Source organism: Pezoporus wallicus, unplaced genomic scaffold, assembly GCF_028554395.1.
Source record: "Pezoporus wallicus isolate ANWC-B61680 ecotype Strahan unplaced genomic scaffold, APGP_CSIRO_Pwel_v1 contig_6484, whole genome shotgun sequence".
Lineage (NCBI taxonomy): Eukaryota > Metazoa > Chordata > Aves > Psittaciformes > Psittacidae > Pezoporus > Pezoporus wallicus.
The window spans coordinates 2893658-2912112 of record NW_026638903.1 but is presented as its reverse complement, the minus strand read 5'-3'; the positions used below and the strand labels follow the sequence as shown (position 1 = coordinate 2912112).

The window sequence follows — 18455 nt, the reverse complement described above, 5'->3', positions numbered from 1 at the left end:
GCGTTGCTCCGTCTCCCCTCAATAATGACCGTATCTTCTGTCTGACTTCAGCTGCAGCCACTGTTTCTCTTTCCTCCTCCCCTGGGCAGGAGCCGTCCTCTCCGCGCCCGCCCCGCCAGCCCGGGGGAGGCGGGAGACCCACAAAGCGAGGGGCAGAGCCTCCCTCAACCCGCTCTAGAGCCTTTCCCACCCCGCCAGCCCCTCCCTAGCCTCCAGGAATTAACAAACTCATTGTCACCTAGGGGAGAAAAGGGGAGGGGGAAACCAAGGAAGCTGAAACCCACAGCGGTTATTTCAGATGGAGGATTCTCCTTCCCCGAGTACCTCGCCCCCTTCTAGCCAAGCCCCAGCGAATGCCATTAGGGGATCAACTACTCCCCTGAAGAGCTCGAAAAACGGACCACCACCCTGTATGACCAGCACAGGAGAGAGTCATGGGGCTCCTGGAAAACTCTTCACACTACGACAGCCAGCCACGCGGGCCTGAGTATTACTGTTTGAAAATGAAGGTTATAAGTAATTGTGTCAGCGATAAAGGGGCTGGGAAAAAAGTATCATTTTATCCAGAATCCTGTGCTGTGTCAATGGGGTACTTTGCTAGAAGACGTCTGAGGGGTTATTAATAATCTAATTGTTCTCTCCTGTTTCAAACGTAATCCTGACCACTTTTAACAATTTTCTATATTTTTGTGGTATGGCTTTAGCATTGTATCAGAACAAGATGCTTCCGTTATTGGAAGAGCAGCTCTTGGGATTTTGGTGATTGTCACTGGGAATGACCAGAGGTGGAGGCTCTTCTCAGCAGCAGTTTTATACAGCCTACATGTAACAAAAATAACAGATTAAACGCAGGGAAATTTTAGCTATTCTTAAGGGACTATCCCACTCTGTACCCTGCTGAGATGGCTTTCAGTGTGTTGTGGGCTGGGAGCCAAAGTTTGGTTCTCTGTAATTTTTCCTTTGAGCCGAAAATACCTTCATACATTTGCCCCCTTCTCCCAAGAGATACCTCAGGTCTTCACCCTTCACACCCTGGTCTTTACAAAACCTAGCTACTTCAAAGTATATAGCTAAACTACCTGCCTTCTAAAATAAGTTTAACTCTGCTACATGTTTTTCCTATTAGCCCTCATCTCTTCTGTCCTTACCCTTCAACTCACCTAAGTATTACAGGCACAAAATCAACTAAAAAGAAAATCATTAAGGTTGCACAATGAAGGAGTCAGAGTTAGGAAATACCAGAAGATGGGTTATGTGACCTCACATCCACCCCCTTGCTTATACTCAGTCTTAAATTATGTAGTCCAGTATTATTTTGTGCTGGCCTTGCTTTATTTTGCATGGCCTCGCCTTTGTTTAGGATACAGGATGAACTTACTCTCAGGATGTGCCAGATTTTTGCAGAACAAGATGCTGAGACTATTCACCACAGAGAAGTGTAGGAAACCTTGAGGAAATGGATGCTATTCCTGCCTCTGTTCCAGACAGGATGCATGTGCTGCAGCTGCATCTTTTGTGCATGAGTTCATGGGCATGAGCTCATTTCACACTAGCTAACCTGGGTATTAATAACAGTCTAACATGAATCTTTGGACAGGCTGAAAAACATAGGGGAGAAGAATATGGAACGTGCTGTTAGCAGGGCTGAGCCACTGGCGCAGAGAGACCAACCCAAGTCACCGATACATCTCTGAAGCTAGTTAGACATATTCAGTGTTCCTATGGGGATACTATGTGATGACTTAGAAGTCATTTGATTTTACAGCTGGCTGCAAGTCTTGCACAAGGTGTTTAGGTCTATGAAGATCTAAGCATTCACATTTGCAGCCAAATTCCATAGGTGATGTAGTGCTGTGAACAGAGGACCTGTTGCTCACAGTTTTATTCCCTTGCTTAAAGGCTGCATGTGTAAGAAATTCAAGGGATTGTATCGAAGACATTGGAATACATCGCTATTTGCAATAAACTGCAAAATCCCAAATTCCAGCTACATTGGTCAAGCAATATAATAGTCTAATTTGTAATAATGTAATTTCACTTCGGTATCTCTGGCAACTGTAACTGTCCAAGATCATCAACAGGATGAAAGCTGGTGTTTGTTGTCATCTAAATATGTTGAACTAAATCCAAGGATTCAATGGCAATTTGAACAATTAATATAGTGCAAAAAAAAAGTTTAGCTCCTTGGTATTTTCCGAATGATCTGCACAAGCAGGAAGTTAGTAACTCATCTGCAACACTGATGAATTTACTTGATGAAAAGTATAAGGAATCACTTCTCTGGGACATAGTCTATTGCACACAAATGGTATCAGCAATGATTTGACAACAGTGAGTAGCTTTCAAAATGCTTTGGAAGAGGATGACTAGCAGGAAGGCAAATGAATGCTCCTGCAAGCAAAAACAATGCAACCAAAAAGTCAACAGATTGTTTTTGCTATTTCAGTACAAAATCAACTCTCCCAAGACACAAACCTCTCCCAAACCAAACCTAAAAGCCACAGAAACCTTTAAATGCAAAATAAATAAATCTATTTTTACCTCCTGAAGAAACTATGTACCTCCTGAGCTAAACTAAAAAACAAAGAAAAATGCTACAGTCACGCTGTACCTTGCATGAAAAACTGGAGAAAACAAAGAGAAAAAATACAGGAAATGGAAGGAAAAACTGTTGAACATGGGAAAAGCAAAACTGAAGAGAATATGGAATAAACAGAATGGAAAGTTGCTGCATCATAAAAGTGATTTCCTCTCCAGCAAACCAATAAGCAAGATGACTAATCAGGCTCTGTGTACACAATGCACTATTCAGTCTATCATAGATTACACCTCTGGTCCTAGAATTAAAATGCAACTGAACTGTCCCCCTTTATTAATTACTTTAGGAGATTAATGCATTTATAGAAATACAGACTGTCACAACGTCATTTTTCTTTTTACTACCTAGCATCGCAGTCTGATCCTAATCTTCTTTATGTCACTCCATGAGAACGCTGCCAAGTCCCGTACATGCACAGATCTCTGCTACTGAGATCCAAAACCTGTCTCAGCACAACTCTGTTTCACAAAGTTTCTCTCAGGCCCTGTGCCCTGTATATTAGGGGACTGCTCTCCACTGCACTGACCGCTCAAGCTGAAGTAAGCACCATGCCTCACGTAGCTTGTTTAGTCACCCATTTGTTATTGCATGATACCTCTTCCAGAGACTCTTTGCCAGGAGACAACTTGCTAAAGCATGTCTCAGGAGCTTTAAGAAGTCTGGTTAGTTGCTGTAGGGCGTCTCATAGGAACCCACAGCACTTTCATAGCATGCAACCCACACCTAGTTCAAGGTCACTCTCTCAAGACCTGGTAGAAGAACTACAGTAGGCTGTGACTGCTCTCATGGTCCCTAGGGACTTTTTTTTTTCTGGGAAGTGCACTGCTTTCTCCTGCCCCAGGCTGTGCAGTGCTGCTGTATTCTGCCTCTGAGAGGACACAAGCAAACAAAGCATAGGACACAAGAAATGTCACAGAGGTAACCTGGGTAGGCTGAGACAACCTCCTTGCCAGCCAATCCAATGCAATCTGAAGTGGTAAGCACATTAGGAAGTGCTATTTGCCAACCAGAGTGAAGACCCCAGGGCAAGTAGCTATACATAAGAGCATCTGCAAACTCATAAAGAAATATGTTATCCAATAAGCACTAAAAATCCCTATGCTTCACTAGGCATGTGCAGACGAAGAAATAGGTCAAAACACACCCACCTGAAGAGCATTGCAAGCAAAACAGCAGGAAGGAGAAGGGGAAACAGTTTCCAAAATTATGGAAAATTAGTCCTCAGCTAGTGGTTTTCATCAGATCAAAAGCAATATTAAACTGAAGATTCCTCCCCTCCACTTGTTACCTTGTTTCCAGCTGTCAAGTTTCCCACTTGTCCCCCCCATCCTTAAAATGGATGACAGTATACTGGTATAACTGCACTTCTACATGCATCCAAAGGTAACCCAAAGTGAATCTTCACAGCACTGAAAGCAGCCCTTCCCACACGGAAAGGGGACAAGAGTTGGTGCTTCCTCCCCTGTTAGGAAACAAACCTCTCAAGACCCAGGTCATCCACCCATCTGACAGGGACATGGCAGTACCCTCCCTGTAGCTCACAGGCACACAGTGGACTGCTGTTCACAGAGGATGCTGGCTGTGGCATCCGGCATGAGGGAAGAATTGGAGGCGAGGTGAGGTGGTGCACAGGAGGGAGTAACCAGCTGGGGGAAACAGAGGGAGGGGGCAGTCTGCTTCTAGGTCACAGCCCAGGTGCTAAATGCAGATGGGCTCTTGAGCTCAGAGAACAAGAAGTCCTTGAACCTGGGGCTCCGGGTCCCTACCCACTTAGCCTTGTGTACTCAGATGACTGACATAAGCCTCTTTCGGAAGATGAAATACCTGTTCCTTTTATGATTCCTACAGTACTACGCCAGGACTCATTGCTCCTTGTCTCCTTTCCAAGGACAGGCCAGCATGTGAAATACCTTTGCAATTTTAAGCACAGCTTTATGCCCAGTTTCTTTCTGTGCATTTTTTTAAAAGATCTCTCTGTTATTCGCATAGACTCCCCATTGCACAGCCTATCATTCCAGCCTCCAGATTCCCAACTTTCTGTGTCCTGCTGGCTTCACCTCTACAGCTATAGTCGTTATTACAAGCACTAAGGCAGCTACTGCAGGTCTGAGATAGACAACCTTTCAACTTCAAACTCTTCTTTGGCCAGTGTTAACTGGCTTAGATTCCTTTACTGGTTTGGAGCAGCAGCTTTTCCACCAGGTCTTCTTCAGATTGTGTCTGTGCTTGAAATATGATGAAGCAAGAGAAGACACAGAACAGGGTTATAAAAGTGATCAGATAGCTGTGATTAGACTCCAAGGAGGGTGAGAAGGCCAGGTGAGCCATTATAAGTCAGGAGTGGTATAACAGAAGCTGCTTAGAAACCCTGTCATACATGAACAGCAGGCTAATTTCAATAAGAGACAGGCTGAGAAGGAGAAAAGTGCTTTGCATGTTTCTTAGATTCAAGAGTTCAAGCTGCACTCAGTCTTGGATGTAGGTACAACAGCTGGGAATATTTTAAATGCATTTCCTTCGCAGGACTGACTTACCCACTTACAACTTCTGCTAGATAATGATCATTGCTACAGGCCAAACAGTCACTTGCCATAGGCTGGAAGAATCCAGTTGGTACCCCCATGAAATAGAGCTAGTGGTGTGGGAGAGGGAAGCCTTACTTCACAGCACTCCAGGTTAACAAAGCAGCCCTGCAGTGGAAAAGGCTGTCTTGGTCTCCATAACCCAGGAAAATGATAGCTCATGGAGTGGTCTTTTCTAATTTACTGCTCTACTCCTGTTCCAAATGAAAGCCATATCTGACCTGTGCGAATATGACCAATAGGCCAATATCCAAGATATTTGCAATCTTACCACATTACTTCAGTGTTTAGCCATTTCATCCAGACACGTGGAAAACATCAAGTGATCTTTGTAAGTGATTAAAAAATAAGCCATCTGTCACTCATCATCATCTAACTCATCATAAAATTCACCATTATACTTGAACAGGAAGCTCCACTTCCAGCAGCCCAGACCACCTGCTCAGAGCCTTTGTTTTTTGGGGGGTACTTGTTTCCGATTCAGACCCTCATTGAAATCTGGCTTTTCTGGTTTGCAGCTAAAATATAATGGTGCAAGAAGAGGTCTGTCACTGAAATGTTATTATAGAAACACTACTGGGAATTGTGCCAAGGTCAACTTCAACTTCCCAGATACTATTTGGGAAACAAATACTTCTAATAGTAAACTTGGTCCCAGCTAGCCATGTGTACAATTGCTGCCACATTTCTTCTCAGTAGTCGACATAAAGAGACAACCCCAAGTTAGTAAGTAATGAAGATACTCAAAAAAGCTAGTCACAGAAAACAGCACTGGGCTGAGTTCTCAGCAACTGTTTCCATTTATATTGAACAGAATGACAAACAGAAGCAGATTGGTAACTAAATTTTCAACTTCAGAAGGGAAAATTGTAAAATTAAGGAATATCATTGTGAATTTACCTGGATTGAAGAGCAGAGAAACTTGAATGTGGAGGAAGATTAGAATATAGCTAGATCAAAGGTATAAAAACTATTCCATGTATATATCCAAGCAAAAGAAAAATCTTCTTGGGAAGCACTTTAGGCCTGAATAGGTGGGTGGAAAAAAAAACACACCATAGAGAGTTTCTTAGGAGTAACAAATAGTAAACAGTCCTGGTCAGTAAAGATACAGTGTATAGACAGATGTATAGGATTGAGGCTGGACTTGTCAGAAGTCCAATGAGCAAGGACATACAAAAGATGATTAAAGTAAACAACGAATAAATCTTTGGCCATTCACAGAAAAGGAGAACAAGCCTTAGGTGAGACAATATTTCTCTGCTAGAGGTAGGGAAGCACTGATGCAGGTGTACCAAATTCTAGGCTTTCCCCCAGAACACAGCATACAATTTGGGTTCTCACACTTCGGAAGAAAACAGTTCTGGAAAAGATGCAGAGAAGGGTTACACTGAGAATGGCCAGCCTGTCAGCTTGTGAGAGCAGCTAAACAATGCTGTCAGGAGAACAAAGGGGTACAGACTGGCTGCAAATTTAATGAATTCCTTGCCATAGCAGAAGCCTGGAGACTTGGTGCCCTTGGTCCGCAGCACATTATCCTTTAGCTCTCTGGCCTTGTCCTAGAAACCTTATGTTTGTTGTAAAGCATTGGCACAATATAAATTGGTGGAGTAGGAAAGAGATGTTTTATGGACATTTTGAACAAGAAACTTGCCATGCAAAGTTGCATGGCTATGCCACAAACGTTCCAAGTCCCTGAGCACTACAGCTCTTTTGGTGTGAAATCTCTCCTCCTCTCTTCACATCTGCTCCCATAAAGAACTCCATCCCATTAACATCACCCTCAGGTCTGGCAGCCATTGCCTTTGCTCTAGCTAGAGAAAACATCCCCTTTTTGGGAAACCCACTTGTACCCACCTTTTCTGGGAAACTCCCTGTCCTAAAAGGCATGGATATTCCTCTAGCCTTTTCCCACCTTATGGAATAAAGCCTACTTAAGTATGCCAGCCAAGAATCAGAGTCTGGGGCTCTTTCCTTTCTCACACCTACAAAGAACAAGACAACTACCCTTCTGGATACTTAAAAATGCCCACGTGCTTATTACATGTAGTTACTTATGGTAGAAGGAGGACTGAATCAGATGATGCTAGTGGTCTTTTTGGTCCTGGTGAGCGCTTCTTAACAGTGATACTGGAAGTTGCAGAAAATCATAAGAATAATCATAAGTGAAGTGCAGGAGATGCCCATTGCCGCACAAGGCAGGGCAAGAAGCCCTGCTAATTTCCTGTTGATTGGCATAAATAAATCTGAAGCAGATACCTGCACTCTTGGCAGATGGGTCTCAGTACGCCTCTCATCCTGTCTTTTCCTCCATGGTATTTTTGTTCATGCTCTGGATCAGCATTATAAGCAGGAAAATGATGGTGATCCACTTGAAGTCAATGAAAACAAAAAACATCCAGCAATTCAGGATGCAATAAAAAGGTGATATCCCCAATCCAGACTCTCAGTGGTGCTTAGCAAAACTGTGCTGTACAAATAATTTAAATGAGCCTTTAGCTCAGCAGAGGAGTCTTGCCTGCTCAGTCAGCTCTTACTGGGTAAAGGCTAACAGCACTGACAGGAGCTTTTAGGCAGCTCAGATAGTCCCTTCCCCCTGCCCTGACCTTGGTACACATTTGGGCTACACTCTACCAACTATACTCTACTGCAGGCATATTTTAACCTTGATCCTTAACTAAATGTGGACTCTTCTGGCAGCAGAGGTGAATCCAGAACACTCAGAACTGGGTTCTAATCTCCATGGAGATACCAGTTTGGAAAACAGAACAATGGGATCGGAAGTAAGATTATTCTTTTATCATTAACAGTCATCTCCTTCAACTAACAGAAAAGTTCAGGGAGCAGCTCTCCTCCCCTGCAGTTGCCTCTGCAGGGAGCACAGGGTCAGGTTACTCTTCAGAGCCTGTCTTAGGAGCTACCTTGGAAGCAGCCTCACCAGCATTCACTTAGTATGACTCCGGCACAATGATGCCAATGAGGCTTCATAGTCTTGTTACAGAAACCATGATGTTCTACTTGGTTTTATTTAGCTGCAAGGGAGATTTAGAAAACAGATAAATGTATCTGCCGCAACATACTATGTAAGTGTACAGATAAGTGGGTGAAAATTCAGAGTGAGATTCTTCCTACATAATCAGCATCATTTAAAGCCCTATGACTCCTTCTTCCCTTAAAAGCATGGAAGGGCTAAGTCAGAATATCCACAAACACAAAAAAAAATAGTAGTTTTTTGTAACTGGCCATTGTTTGCAGTTATCTAGCTGAGAAAGGGCTGCAAACTTGCAACTTCTCTTACAGAAGTACGACCAGAATTAAGTAACTTTCAGTTATGTTTCTCTCTCCTGGCATAGGTGATGCTTGCATCATTTCCCATGCTTTTGAGTTGGTCATTGAACTTGGTATGACCATGTAGAAGTGTCTACTATCCAGCAAGCACAAAGGAGGCCCAGCTGCCACTGCAACACAAGCAGTGAACCAAATGTTGCCTTTCAGTTATGCCTATATAAATGTAAATTTCATGTCAGTAAACCAACTTTTATTTAAATCTATACAGCTAAGAGCAGAATCCATCTCACTGCCTATTTTCACAAACATTTTTTATTCTCTACTGCAGATTCTCTCTCTTTTTTTTTCCTTTTTTAATTTTAGTAATTAGGAAGCTCAGTTTTGCAAAAGGCCTTTTCACTTTCTTGTAAATATAACTGAACCAGAGATGATTCTTGCCATGCAGCATACAGTAAGAGGGAGAAGTTACTTACAGAATTAAAGTACCTGGGACAACCAACCTCGCTTTGCCAGGTTACCTATCCCATGAGCTACAGCAATTTGGGTAACACAGTATCTGGGAGGGTCAGAAGTCTCTATGCAAATTAACTCTAATGTACACACATAATAGTTTTTTCAAAATAATTCTACTTAAGTAAATACCTCTGTTAAGGATTTGCCAGTACAGTGCTCAGTAGGAGCTGATAGGAAGTACCCTTGTATCCCCACAGCAAACAAAGACAATCTTGATGGACTGCTGCCTGTAAATTTTGTCTAAACATTTACAGCTGAATTGAGAAACCAGAGGACCCCTTATAAAGTGAACAGCTCCCTTTAGGTGACAGAAAAATTGATCTAAAGTCAACAGTAGAGGCCGCGTCCTGCATGTGGATATGTTCTTGTAACTCCTCCGACATTATAGAATCATGAACATGAAGATCAAATACAGTAATTACTCCAGAGCTACTGTGCCACTGCTGTTGACAAGCAATCATGAACAGTGATTTACAATAGAGAACAATAGAGAAATCTGAAAGCAGAAACTGAAACATGGATTCTGCAAGTGAAAAGGTACACTTTATTGGAAAGAAGGATCCTGTGGCATTTCCAGAAGAGTCAAATAGCATACTAGCACTAACAGTTGCAGTAGTTACATGCCCTGCATATTTTAGTAGATGCAAAGGTGGTCTTTGCAGAAGTCACATCAAGGACTAAAGTAGTATTTTCAGAAAGAAGAGGACTCATAAGGTTTTCACCTTTTCCAGATGGAGGTTCTTTGCCTTTACTCTTTCCAGTGTTTCCAGTTTTTCCTTCTACCCAAAGGCTGTTCTTTCAGAAAGGATTCATCCGCTTATGTCTCCGCTTGTGAAGGGACAGTGTTTCAGCATGTGTGGTAGGTAACACAGCCTGCTTTCTGAACAGGCTTCCTTTTGTCTAAAATGCCTGCAAGATGAGTGATTACTAAAACCTTCATATTAACCTAAATATCACTTGTCACTATAGCTTACTGGATATTTTTAGAGTGTTCTCTTGAAATTTGTGAAAGCATCTTCCAGTGTTAAGAATCTTCCACAAAATGAACGCAGTAATACTGTAATGTGGCACTCTGAGTGGAAAAAAATTTGCTCTCTAAGCACAAAAAAGGTGGCCTGTTTGCCATCTTCAAAACATATGCCTGGCTGTGTCTTGAACCAAGACACCAAACTGCTGCCACATAAGCGATGACATATATCTTGATTTTTCAGGTCTTTCAGACCAGTAGGCAAACAGAGAAAGAAGACTGGACTACATGAAGGGAAACAAAAAGGGTGGCTTAAAAATATTAGACAAACAAAACAAAACTGTTGGAAAGCATTGGGTTTTATCTTGACATTGCACAGGTTTAGTTAGTTTTGTTGTTTTTTTTTAATCAAATATTAACTGGTTTTGACAATAATTTCTACATATGTCCAAAGTGTCATAAAAAAAGAGAGTTTGAGCTAACACTGCAGTTCAGACACATCATGGGTCCAGATCAGTCTTCAGTTGCTGGGATCTACGGGTCCTGCGGACAACTGTCAGATGACTCTGAAAGCATTTCAGAGTTTAGGAATAAGATCAGGCAAGCTGTGGCTATAAAACTGAGGAAAGGTGCCAGTACTGTTTTAAGTCAGTGTAGATGTGATGTCACTGTGAGACACCATGAGGCAGAAATTCTGTGAGATTTATGTTAGCTGCATCTGACTTTGCAGCCAGTCACTGCTGGCAACTTTCCCTGGGATGTTCAGTCATTGTTATGCAGACCACTTGCTTTTCCTCATCTACAATTACAGTTGTTAGGGAACTTTTAATGAATACATTTTAAATCAAAGACATTTCCCTTGGGATCCTGCTTGAACTCTTGGTGCTTTACTCACTGAGCTCCTCAGTTCAGTAGACAGACTCTGGGGAGTGCTTCTGTTGTCTTGGCCCACAGACAGCCTACAAAGCAGATTTGTTTCTTCTAAAGTCAGAAATATCAGGAGCCTTACAGATCCTGGCAGCCCTCTCAGGAAGGATTTTCAAATTCCTTGCCCCAATAGCCTAGAAATCAGAGAATCACAGATGCTCCCCTCTATCTCCTGCCATCCCACTACATGAAAGGGAACAAGGAAGTCCCAGCTTCTGTGGCAAACCCAGGGGCTTTTGGAATTGGAAGCCTGCACTCTCTTATTCTGCCTCAGTTCTAATTTGTTGAAATTGGCAAGCCAACATTTTTCAGATTGCTGTTCTGTGGGGAGCTTCATAATTATCTTTCACTCTAGTTTGGAATGAAAACAGAATTGCAGAATTTGCTGATTTGTAAATCTCTTTCTGCCCCTGGTTTGGGAAGTGTCAGAATTATGTCTTTGGAAGGACAACTGGCAAATACGAGCCTGAAACACAAGTAATTAATAATTGTCTGAAGATATTACAGTGGCTAGTTTGAAGAGGAAAAGCCTCTGACAGATTAAAACATATGCATTTCCAAAAATGTCCTTAACTTTTGCCATGAGAATAGAAGAGATTTAAGGATAAAAACAATATTAAAACTATAGTGGGGGAAAAAAAAAAAAAGGATGTGGAGATTTGCAAAAGTATGTCTAGTATGATCACTGTTACAGCACACTTCGCCTCACCACTTTAGCACTTTTTTAGGCATCAGTTTGAAATTTTGAAGATGCAATATTTGGCTGTTGAGCTGACTAAACTGAGCAAACCCAGCTTTTCTTAAGGAACAGGAAGAGGAGAGAGCAAACAAACAAAAAATCCAACCCATGCTTTTGACTATGAAATAATTTCTTACACTCACATACCAGAAACCAGAATTCAGAGAGCCTCAATTAGATTATTTTATCTACCAGCATCTTTAAGATGAAGTCAAAGGCAACAAAGGGACAGCCAAGATGATTTAAATGATGGGCAAAAAAAACAGAATGCAGATCTGACCATTCTGATATTTGTGGTCTAAAACAATTCTATTCCCATGCATGTGGTTAAATTCTATACTGTGGACTTCAAACATCCTTTTCTTTGTGTTTTTTCATCAAAGCAAAAAAGTTAAGGATGAAAGATGCTCCACTTCAGAGTAAGCACTTATCTGATTAGTACATTTTATAGTCATGCCTGCTGAAAGGGAATAGAAAATGTAATTGCCAGTGTAAAAAAGAGAAATAATCCATGGTTGGGATCCAGTCCATGGACCTTTCTTCTCCCCTTAGTTGGTAAAGCAATTGTGATTGTTACTATTTCTTACTTTCAACTAAGCAAGCTACTTCTTTTGGAAAAATTGTTTGTGCTTACTACATGTTTACCATGTTTCCTTGCAGGTTTCACCTATGCAGGATGGTCAGATTCACATTTACTAATACTTGGGTTGATCGGTGTTTTCAACTATGGGAAGAAAAGCTTTTTCAACTATGGGAAGAAAATATTCATGCTATTCTAGTGTTAAACAAAACCACCCCCCCCACCCCCCACCCATTCATACTTAGGACAGATTTTTTTTTGCTATGCCTGGAGGCTCAGCTGCATCTAATGGTTTGTCTTGCTACATGTTTTATCCCTGAACACAATATGGCCAATTGTCAATATCAAATCTGCCAGTAATTTATCTTGTAAAAAGCAGAACACCCAAACTTAATTATTAGAAACAATAGCGCATTTGTAGACTAATGAAGTATGTTTGATTAGTTTATCTGTTTGTCCTGTTCTTCAGCTGTCTTCAAGGAAATCTTGATACTGTAAGTTTGCTCATTTGTAATTACTGCTGTTTTGCAGGTGGATTTGCAGCATCTTTGTTCAAAATTGGTTTTAGATGTCTTATATGAATGTAATCACCAAGAAACAAACAAAACCCCCCAAAACCAAGGGAGGCAAGCTCAATATGTAGTTACAGTTGTGCTCAAAAATGGACCTTGACTGTCTACAGTAATGTAACAGTTGCCCCTGGTAAGTCACTTGTGATAACATGTGAAACATTTTGTGGTGTGCAAGCAGGCATGGGTGTGGGGAGATGACAAGAAGGAGCTCCCCAGTGAAACTTTGAATTGGGAAATGACATGACTCAGATTTTCAAGGATTCCAGACAACTGCAGAAACATGTTCCTGGGGTGACCTAGTAAGTGTTTGTCACAGCCCGTCAAAGTCCCTTTCACTCTCAAGAAGGAAATAACTGGAATACATTGTTAATGCAGACAGCTACACAAATAATAAACTTTTCATTGCTTGAATTACTCAATGAGTGTAAAGTTGCACTGATGATTTCTTCAAATGAAAATGCCTTCAGGAAACAAGAGTGGTCTGGTCTGTGCCACTTGACCCAGCTGGCTTCTAATACCAGTAGTGAGAAGTCCATAAAGTTTTGAACACCATCTCCATAGCACTAGAAGCTTTCAGTGTGCTTCTTATCAGGTGTCCCCAGCCACCCCTCCTCAGGAAAGGAGGAACTACAATGAACTGAAAAAAAAAAGCCAACCAGAAGAGTTTGTTTCTCTAACACAGCCTTGGTACATTGCCTGGCCAGCACAGCTTCACAGCCCAGGTATTTCTGTTCAAACTTGGATCTCCCAGCACCATCTACAGCAGATGACCGGTCCACACTGGCCGAAGGTTAAAGGAACTAACTGATGTTAAATCTGAAACTCAAGTTAATAGTCCTGGGTATTAACATTCTCCCTCTGTCTGTGGAGTGGAAGCTCTGAAGGTTTCTACACTGTGAGTGGCCACATTTAAAAAACAGTTACAGCTGCCTGGAAAAGCCTTAAGCTTTTACTGATCTGTTTTATCCACTGGATCATGCTTTAGCTCTCTGCAAAGCCACAGGACACAATCAACTACACACACATAAGGAACCACATGCATACACCCACTATTTCTTCTCCTCCTTTTGTTATGGCCATTTGGGGTTTTAAATCAGACTCACGATTAAGGTAAAGTTGGTATGCCACAAATTTCTCAGCAGTTGAAGGTAAAGCTAACAGAGAAGTCTATTAAAGCTATTCTAGTTCAGCATTTCCACAAATGAAGAGCTATACTCACTATAGCACCAATTTGTTCCAATTTCTGTTGTCTGTTATTTAATCGTATGTGAGCCGCAAACTACCTCTAATCTTGGGTGGCCACTTTCCCTGTGGATGGCCTTTCAGTAGCCCTGTTCTCTTCCTCTCACCATGCTTCCTCCTTTCTGCTCTGAAGCACACCCATTCTCATACTTCAGTTTTTCTCCTCAGGCATCTTATCTTTCAGTATCCTCCCACCGTTTTTTTTTAACCCTCCTTACGAAAAGAATAATATAAAATTGGACAGAAACCAGAAAAAAATATGCCGATAAGTTCAGCTTTGGTGCTCCAGCTGCTAAAGGGCAGTCAGTCCATGGGACCTGGCTAGAGCCAGTCCAAATTAACCACCTTGAGAAAGCATATAGTGTAGACACTGGGCCTTTAGCACTGTTTAGCTCCACAAATCAATTCCTATTGCACAGTGCTACTCACTAATACAGACATAGCCATAGTCACCTTGAGGTAAGATAGATCCATATATGCACAAGTATGCAAGTACTGCCTCCATAACTTCCTCTTAGTGAGGACAACAAGGCCTCATCGCCTCCATTGTCTGGAGTTCTTCCAGTCTTTTATTAATAAATGCTTCAAGAACTGGCAATTAATTTAATTCCCTTTTATTTCAAAAGTGATTTTCACTGAAACAGTATTTGAAAATTGGCAGCCAGCAAGGCTTGTACAGACTCACTTCTGTGAGTCAGTGAGTAGAAAATATGGGTTGCTGTGCCCCTCTAAGCACTTCTTGCTGGAAAAGAAGCATGTGACCATAGCACACTCTTGTTTTTCTTACCAGATAAAATTTCCTGCTGATTTCATAAGCATCTCCTTCCTCTGCTTTGTAGGCTTTTGAAACTGTGAGGACAAATGCCCTTTTCTTAGTTAACATGCAAATAGAGGATAGCATGAAAATAAGGCTTCTAGTGTTCAAACATAATTGTCACATGCAAGTTTGAGAAATATGGTTAAGTATCACACAAAAGGATACTCTTTCTTAGAGTTTCTTTCTTAGTTGGGCTTGTGTGTGTTTGGGTTTGCCTTGTTTATTTTTAAATTATTATTTTGCTGTTATATTTCTCATTGTTGCTTACAAAGTTTCATTAGGGTTTGCAGTCATGAGAATTTTACACAAAGTCCCTTCCAGCTACAGGTGCTATTCCTGCAGTATCCTGTAATACCACTCAGAACGTTTCTAGTCAGTGAAACGTAAGTATCAATAAGTTATTTCATCCACATAATATTCCCAGAGATACTTTGCCATTATGAAATATTTCATTGTAACACTGGACATTCGACAGTAGGCATTAAGTCAGGAAGATTCCCAGCTCCTGAAGGAGTGGACCAAACACACCTCCTCTAATTGTAATATTTGAAGTCTTACAAAAAGTACCAAACACAGCATTGCTTCTGCAAAAAACCTGGAAAATTTACCTTTAGGCAGCAAACCATTCCCAAAACCTATGACTGAGAAACCTATGTCTTTGCACAATTCACAATTGTTCCAATCTTTTATTGTTTCTTCTGGCAATCTTTGCATCTTGATCAGTGTAACTTTCCTCATAGCCTGAATGGGAAAGAATGAATTCTTTATGACAGATTAGTTTTCCACCTTCTGTTAAAAATTTACCTGGGATACAGGCCACTTTCTTCTGGCATTAGAAATAATATGGTTACCTGCTGCTTATTCTTCCCATTGCAGAGGACAGATTATGCCAAATAGGCTCAGCAGTCAGTAAGGTCCCTATGTCACTTCAGATTGCTTGTGAGATCTAGCATTATGTATCAATAAATGCTCCCAGATTAGGCTATGCCTAGGAGTGTAGATATCCTCAGGCTTGGACATGAATTCTGCTTACCAAAAGGGAGAACTAAGCCCTACCTACTGAGTCTGAGTATCTGAAAAGTTGCACACAGCCACAAACTGGTTATGAAAGTCACACAGGCTCAAGAATAAGACAACCTCCTCTCTCCCTTACATAGGTCTTTTCCCTGATTTATACAAACACATAGGTGCAAATAAAGTGTGAAAAAGTGACCAGGAGACCTTGCATTCTAGTCTCTGCTTTGCTGGGGGCTCTGATTCTACCTGATTTCAAGTCTCCCCATCCATAAAACTGCAGCCTTCTCTATCATGTTAACTGCTTTGCTAATTACTGTTCTTATACTATAATTACTACTATTTTAATTTCTTTTTGTCCAGAAGGAACTAAAGCAAACCCCAAACCCCATACCCAAACCCAAGGAGGATCTTAACTCAGATTAAGACAGTCATTATGCCAGTGTAACTTGGGCCAGTTGCAGTAAAGTTTACAGACAAGACCATAGTTAAACAAAAGAAGCTTACCCCAAGTTCTATGTGGAATTGCTCTGTCCTCACTGTTATTTTAGATGAGTGCCAACATAATTTCATCACATGCAACATTCTGGTGTATAAGCGTATCTTATATCTTTTGGCCAACAATAATAGGATGATGTAGGCACACAAATTTCAGTTCAGTAAGGAGAAATAGGTTAAGGTATATTAGTCTAATTAATCTTCTATAGTCTGATTTGGTTTAACCTGCACACTGGGGAATGGGAAGAAAGTGTAGATATAGTCATGGTACTCCTTTTCTATATAAATAAGGCTCACATGCCTCCAGGTCCCAACCTTGAGCTCAGAACTTCAGCACTTTTGAGTATGTGGCCACTGGCATGATAGATTGTAGACCTACTGTAAAGTGCACACAAGCTAACTGCCAGTTCCCTCTGCAAGCTGCAGTGGAGAGGAGAGTCTGACAGAGGTTTTGTGTTTTGCATTTTACATTTAAGAACACATGGCTTTTAGGCTACACTGAGGCCATCAATGAGCTTCTGGAATCAGTTCACTCAAACTCCATTTTGAATGTCATAAATGTTGCTGCTCACAGAGGATTAGCCATCAAGATTAAATTAAAAGGAGGATGGTTACATTCTGTAATTCTTTATGGTTCTCAGCAACATTCACTTTTATTCTTCCAGTGTCATGAGAGTGCCTGAATCATGGTTGCTCTTTGCAAGCCCTGCTTTGACACACCTGTAGCCCCCTCAGAGAAACATGGGCATTCCATTAAGGAATCATGCATTCGCACACAAGCATGCTGATCTAAGAAATGGTTTGCCCCCACATGCCACAAAATGTGATCTCCCTATGGCTATAAAGAAGATTCACTATCATTCCTTGAAAACACAGAAACAAGAGGGTCTATCCACATTCTTAGTAAGAATCACTAGAAATGTCATCTTTCCCTGGTGCTGAAAAGCAATTTAAAAGGACAATAATGTTACTCCATGTCACTAAATAATGTAGTATCTGGTGTTTCTTCCTGAAGGCTAACTCACGCAATCCCATGACTACAGATGACCTTCAACTCCCTTGATAAAAATAGTCTTTCATCAGCCTGGTTACAGATCCAAAGCCAAAAAAAATCTGAGTCCCTGAGCAAGACAGCAAATAGAGATGAACCCCAAGTTATTATATATTTTAAATGAAACTTGTGACTTTGAGTCATCTTTGAACAGCTGGCTTGGGCAACAATGCATCCCCTAATCTTTCCTTGTGCTTTGCTGATAATCAGTGTCCAATCAAAAATTTTACTGAATAGGCAATATAATTTTAAGATAATTGTATGGAAAATATTGTACCTTCTGGCATGTTTGCATGGACATCGCAGAAGTCCTGATTTCCAATTGCACACTGCAGAGTTACAATGCCTGATCATAGAATCAACTAGGTTGGAAAAGACCTTTTACGTGCAACCATTGCCCTAGCACTGCCAAGTCCACCATTAAACCATGTAATTGAGGGCCTCATCTACATGTTTTTTGAACACTTCCAGGAACGGTGATTCCACCACTGCCCTGGGCAGCCTGTTCCAATGCCTGAGCACCCTCTTTGTGAAGAAATTTTTCCTAATACCCAGTCTAACCCCCCCTCCCCTGTACAGTTTGAGGCCATTACTTCTTGTCCTACCACTTGATACCTGGGAGAAGAGACTAACCCCTACCTCATTACAACCTCCTTTCAGGTAGTTGTAGAGATGTTTCATTTACTCAAATGGGATTTACATCAAGTATCTTTTCTCCATCTCACTGTTTTTATTTTATTTTGTGAGGAACTGCTGTGTGTGGAACAGAGTAGCTACTACAATGACTGGTCCGCTGCTCAAATAATGAAGATTGAGGTGTAAAGATTAAATTCCTACAATCAGCTCTGCAAGATTTGAAACATGGCTCTGATGAGATCAGAAGCAGACAAACTATATCCCTTAGTTATGACTACTATTAATATCTAGAGTATTGCATAGGTCATAAGACACTCAGATCCAAACCCCTATAATTTTACACGCTACCTAAATGCAGAACAGGAAGACTGGCTGAGGCCCCAGAGTGCTTACTACCTAATGATTCATGCAGTCAGTTTTAGATACTCAA

The 18455-nt window shown here is 41.3% G+C and overlaps 1 long non-coding RNA gene across 1 annotated transcript; it reads right to left on the bottom strand.

Annotated features, from left to right (window-relative positions):
- Positions 1–14607: 14607 nt before the first annotated feature.
- Positions 14608–15961, bottom strand: LOC130601218 (uncharacterized). Its single transcript, XR_008972623.1, has 2 exons — positions 15435–15961; positions 14608–14858 (listed from the first exon to the last, which is right to left on the bottom strand). It is a non-coding gene; the product is annotated as an uncharacterized LOC130601218 (long non-coding RNA).
- Positions 15962–18455: the final 2494 nt, after the last annotated feature.